The sequence below is a fragment of the Abrus precatorius genome, unplaced genomic scaffold (assembly GCF_003935025.1).
Source record: "Abrus precatorius isolate BTA unplaced genomic scaffold, Abrus_2018 Scaffold9, whole genome shotgun sequence".
In the NCBI taxonomy this organism is placed as follows: Eukaryota; Viridiplantae; Streptophyta; class Magnoliopsida; order Fabales; family Fabaceae; genus Abrus; species Abrus precatorius.
Genome location: NW_020874439.1, coordinates 27,292,364 through 27,299,178, shown reverse-complemented (window position 1 = coordinate 27,299,178; position 6,815 = coordinate 27,292,364).

Sequence of the window (6,815 nt, the reverse complement as noted above, 5' to 3'; positions counted from 1 at the left end):
ATAATTATTTTATCTAAATTTTTTAAAACATTTATACGTAATTTATGTAAATAATTTGAGGAAATGTTTTTTTAGGTTTTTTCTAGCCCTCTTCATAGTTTTTAATATATATATATATATATATATATATATATATATATTGTAAAATTACGTCTATTTTATTCTAAAAAAATTATATTAAAAATGCATTTTTTCATTATTATTAAAAATATCTTTTCTTAAATACTTTTTAAAATTTTATATAACATGACCTCTTATAACGAACATGGAGCGTTAACTATACAGCTGTGATTAACATAATAAATATAATCTTTGACTTAGTCTGAAAATTGAGTATGATCACTCTAGACTCTTTTTTTTATAAGCAAAACATATATTATTAGAGAAAGTTTAAGGGAAATTCAAAACTCATATACACAGAAAAAATTACTAATTTAGAGAAATAAAAAGTAAAAATATACTTATACAAAGTTAAGACGGATGCAATTTCATAGGTTCAAATACCAATCAGCTAACAAAATAGCTTCTCCCTTACTAACAAGTGATAGTCATTTTCAGGACCTCAGAATAATAAAATCTAGAACTTCCCTCTTATCCAAAACACCATTGGAAAAATACAATTTTATTTCTATGTAACCACAAAGATCACATTGTACTTACCCAAATAATTAATAAGCATATCTCTTCTCTTTTACTACAGCCAACACTAATCCAAGAAAGCAAGTGAGTCGATATATCTGAAGGCTAAACCAGTGAGAATCCAAGCCAACGCGCAGTAAAGTACTAGATTTGAGATGAAACTAAACACGTTAAAAATAAATGAGTTGGAAGTTCCTCCAAACTATGACAGAAGCAACAAGTTATATCATCAATTTAAACACCTCGATCAATCAGCAAACCCTTACAAGGAAGTGCATTCAGCAACAATTGCCAAGAAAATACCAAACACTTAAGAGGGACCTTTCCTCTCCATAGCCTTTGCAAGGCATCTGCCATACACTGATCTACACTATTAGGACCACCAAAAAGTTCAAATAGCCATGAATACGCAGATTGTACTAAATAACAACCTGAAGAATCTGCCCTCCATACCCATTTATCTTCTTGTAGTAACTTAATAGAAACTTCATCCCCAAACTCTAACAAAAGATTAAAGCTTAAGATCTCATGTTGAAAGAGTCATCTTCGCCAACTAACATCCGAAACCCACCTAGTGTCATCATGAAAACCATTTTCCAATACACATGATTCAGCATTCCTCGCCACCACAAACAATCGCGGAAACGCTTCAGACAATCGCACCCCACCTACCCACTTATCTCTCCAAAAAAGAGTGTGTAAACCTGCACCCACACTCCTATCAAACTTCTCATCCAGCCAAGAATTCCTTTGATGAATAATCTCCATCAAATCACGCCACCACAAAGAATATCTGTTGTGGACTGATGGATGCTGAATAGAAGAAGCTAATCTTCCATATCTAGATTCCAACACTCGCACCTACAATGAACTAGAACAATTAACACCTCGCCACAACCATTGACCAAGAAGCACCCAGTTAAACCACTGCACATTTTTAATGCCCAAGCCACCATTCTTCCGCGGTCTACATACCGTTTTCCATTTCACCCAGGGGATTTTAGATCCATCCTTAACACTCTTCCATAAAAAATTTCGTTGGATAGTGACAATCTCCTTTATCACCGACTTCGGCACCTTAAAAAAGGATAACGAATGCAATGGCATAGAATTAAGAACTGCATTAATCAAAGTCACCCTGCCTCCAATCGATAAATACCTATGCTTCCATGATGCTAACCTCTTTTTAAGGACATCTAACACATTCTTCCATGCACTAGGCTTTCTCGGGTTAACACCTAACTGTAACCTGAGATACTTTAATGAGAAACTACAAATCTTACAATGGAGGAACTCTGCAGCCATGTTTTCAAAATCATCACTAGTATTAATCCCCAATACACAACTTTTATGAAAGTTAATTTTCATACCTGACATTAATTCAAAGTTACGCAATACTGCTTTCAAAGTCCACAAGTTCTGAACCGAAACCTCTCCCATACTCAATGTGGCATATGCAAACTGCAGCAAAGAAATATCTGGTCCCTCTATCCTAATCTTCACACCAAAGAACAACCCACAAGCCACTGCCTTTCGCATAAGAACTCCTAATCCTTCCGCTGCCACAAGAAAAAGAAAAGGGGCAAGAGGATCCCCCTGTTTTAGGCCCCGCTCAATATGAACCTCCAATGTAGGACAACCATTAATCAAAGCTGATAGGCTACCCCCACACACATAAGCTTCCATCCAACTGACTCATTTTTCTGAAAATCCAAAGCTACATAACATAAACAAAAAATATCTCCACTCGACCGAATCATAAAGCTTCTCATAATCAAGCTTTAACACAAAACATCTCTTGTTATACCTCCATACATAATTAACAACTTCATTAGCCACAAGCACACTATCTAACATGTTCCTTCCCGGGATAAAGGCTGATTGTTCTTCTGAAATTATTGAATCCAAAACTCCTTTCAACCTATTTGCCAAAAGCTTGGAAACAATATTATAAAGACAACCTAACAATGAGATAGGCCAAAAATCAGATATATGTTGTGAGCAAGACACTTTTGGCACAAGTGCTACAAAGTAGGATAACAAAGGCCTATGTAGTTTCCTATTTCTAAAAAATTCAGTAAGCATACCCATTACTTCTTCCTTGATCACTCCCCAAAACCTCTTAAGGAACATAAAATTAAAACCATCAGGCCCCGGACTTTTATCACCCTCACACTCCAAAATCATCCTTCTCACTTCCTCCTCCAAAAAAGCATTAACAAGCCCCTCATTCTGTATAACAGAAACTCTCGGTAAATCATTAACATCAAAAGTAGGTCGAAGCCAACCTCTACTACTAAAATGAGCTGCAAAATAGGACACTACACCTACTTTAATCTCATCAACCTCTTCGACACATCTCTCTCCAATTTGAAGCGCATGTATATTATTTCGTCGCCTCCTCCCATTAACACACAAATGAAAGAATTTTCTATTTAAATCACCTTCCTTCCCCCATCTCACCCGAGCTTTTTGGGCTATGAGACTCTCCCTATTCTTCCTACCCTTCCAAATATCCCCCACTAATATCTGTTGACGCTCCTTCTTCCCATTAAAAAGTTTCATCACATAATTTTTATCATCAATCAAACTCAACTCAGTTGTCAAATCAGAGATCATCTTATCAACATTTTCAAATACCTCAATATTCCATTTTTTCAATGCAATCTTAACATTACTCAACCTCTGGCTAGCTCTTTGGGCAGCCCATGGAAGGGTAATCTCTTTTTTTCATGCTTCCTCCACCACTTCCACAACTCCCTTATAATAATAAGACATTTTGGATAGTTCTAAATCATTTTTATTGACTATTAATTTTTATAATTAATAACATTTAAATAATATCAAATTGCATTTTATTAAAGGGACAAATATATAATTATTTTAATAAAAATTATAAACTTTAGTATAGACTATATTGATATTTAAATAAAATATATACTTTAATCTCTTATTTTATATTTTTTACACATTTTTTTTTTGTTTTTAAGAAACATATTTTAATTGTTTTAATATCTTGCCCTTCAATTTAAAAAATGAAACGTGACTACATTTTTTTAATGATAAATTATGTGGTATCCATAAAAAATTTTCAGGATATTATATAAATTTTTTTTTAACTAATAATATTTAGATACATGTTTAAATAATAATTTAATAATAAATTATTATATTTATTATATTTGAATAAATTAAAGAGTATTTAAGTTAAAACTAAATAAATTAAAACTTAAAAATAAAATATTAATATTATATTAATATATTTTTTAGATTCTTAAATTTATTATTATTAATATTTAATTATTAAATTAATATATTATTTATAATAAATAAAAATTACTTAAATATAAATTATATTTTATTTAAAATTAAAAATTTATAAAAAAATAATAGAAAAATAAAATAAAAACTTCAATATACAATAAATATATATATATATATATATATATATATATATATATATAATAGAACTATGTAGCAAATAACTAAAATAATATAATTTTAAATAAATTATATATAATAATATTTTTTTAATTTGTTACAGTGTCTAGATATAAATTATTTGTGAGTTAATTAATAAATTATATCTAAAGAAAAAAATAAACGATGAATTGCATAGATTAATTTTAGTATTTTAGTATTTAAGGAAAAAAAAACTATAGAGCTTTATATTTTTTAGGAACTAAAGACAAACCCTTGATAAAAAAACTTAGTAAGCTATTTAATATTCCCGTTGATCTTTTTATAAAGCATCTTTTAGAATCTTTATAGTGTTCCATTTTATAAGGCACTTTTGAGTTTTTAAGAAATATTTGTTATATATATTTTTTTATTCTTAATAAATAAAATTAGTAAAAACCTGAATTAAAACTATGAAATGTAAAAACTAATAATTGAACTGTGTTCAACAGTGTTGAACGAAGATAAAAGTGTTATATTATATTTAAAATAAAAAATAACTAATTTTACCTATTTCTATTAGTCTATATAATTTAGTTAAATATACTTAGTATTTAATATTTTGAACATAGTTGAAATGTTATACCCTGTTGTGAATTTGTTTTTTTGTCAATTTTTTTGTTTTGTTAGGTTTTATAACTTGCATCTTGCAAGTTGCAACAAAACTCCAACTTATATAGTTCTTAAAATTATAAATATTTATTTAATTCATATAAAAAACAATACTTGTTGCTTAAAATTATAACAAAACAATAATTTTAATAATTAAAAGTATAGACATTAGTCAATTTAATACCTAAAATTATAAGTGCTATTTAATTTAATCTATAAAATTATTAGTATTCTTCGATTTAATATTTGAAATAATTTTGTTCTCTTAAATATAGGTATTTATTAATTTTTTTAATCGCATGTATCATCCACTAGTAATATTATTTGAGTTGGATAATAATAATATAGACAGCAATTTTTTTTCTGAGTATTTAACCTCCTACTAATTAATTTATATGCTCGTCGGTAAGCATTTATTAATTTCATCTTTAAATTATGATAAAAACATCTAAATTTAGAAGATTGTATATAAAAAAAATTATTCTCATCACTAATTTTTGTTATATTTGTCTAATAGCATGTTATATATGATGAATTGAATGTTAATACGATATATTAGTGTAAAAATTACTTTTAATATGGTTAAAATTGACATTTGACACTAATTAAAGAACCAATATAAATATAATTGATATAATAAGTCACAATTTTTTACATTGATTATAAAACAATTGATTTATAAAGTATTCTTGCTGTCAATATTCATCAATAATCAATATTTTTTCAATAATTTAGTAAGTAATTTGTCAATATTATTAATATTTATCAATGTAGTTAATATTTGTTAAAATTATAAATAATAAACATGCAATGTTCATTAATGTTATATATCAAAATAAATAGGTTAATAAAAAATAAAGCAAAATTTATTATCATCATTAATGTATTTAAACATAAGTAAGAATTTATGTTTATAATAGTATAACAAAAGATACTAACATAAGTTGAAAAAGTTTATATTTGTCACCTTTTAATTTATGTTATTTTACTTACATGTGTTAAAATATTACATTTGAAATTATTTTTTACTATTTATAAAAAAATATAAAAAATTACATTTGTTTAAAAAATAATTGATGTAATAAGTTATATTTAATTTTTTTATATTGATTAAAAATAATTATTGTGTAAAGTACTTTTCACATTACTTACTTAAAAATTGATATAAAAATTTTATAATTTATCACCTTTATAATTATAAAGTTTGAAGAAGCTTAATTTTTAACACATAAATCTTATTTATATAAATTATATGTTTATTTCATAAAGTTTTAGAGAGATTTTGAACTTTAAAAACAAAATTTTAACACTTTGACCTTTTTTTATTTTTGGTATTTTTTAGTGTTTTTAATGATTTTATGCTTCAATTTTTTTGTAAAAAAAAGTCTATTAAAATGTATTAAAATAATTTGTAGGCTTTAATTAATACATTTTTTATTATTAAAAAATTAACTCACCTAAAAGTCATAAATTTTGCATTTTTTATTTTAATTAATATAGAAGGTATTTTTATAATAACAGGTCTTAAAATTTGTTTGTTATTTTTAAAGAGTCACTATATTTTATATTAGATCGGTTATTAGCTTTTGTAAAAAGAAGATATAGAAATCTTTTTAGCAGTGATACTTGTATAACTAACCATACTACTAAATAGCACATTTTTTTATTTTATCACATTTTTTTTTAAATATAAAAAAGAATGCGATTGTTGGCTTTAATATCTCTTTTACTTTAATTTCATTCTAAAAGTTTTTTGAACACACAAAATTAGTGTTTTCTTAGCGGTAAAAAAATATACTATTAATTAAAAGGCTAGATTGAACAATAATTATAATTTTAGGGACTATATTAGGCGGTGTTTATAATCACAAAAATTGTAATAATTCACTTCGTATAATTTATACATTAAAATTTATTTTTTATAATTTTAGAGACTAAAATGTTTTATTTTGAAATTTTATATTCAAAAGACTAATTTTCATTATTTAATAACTAAAATGATCTATTTTTAACTATTTTATATTTTTTTCATAATTTCAGAAACTAAATTCAAAAGAATAAAACAATGTTACTAGAAAAAAATAATAGTAATTATAGCTTTAAAC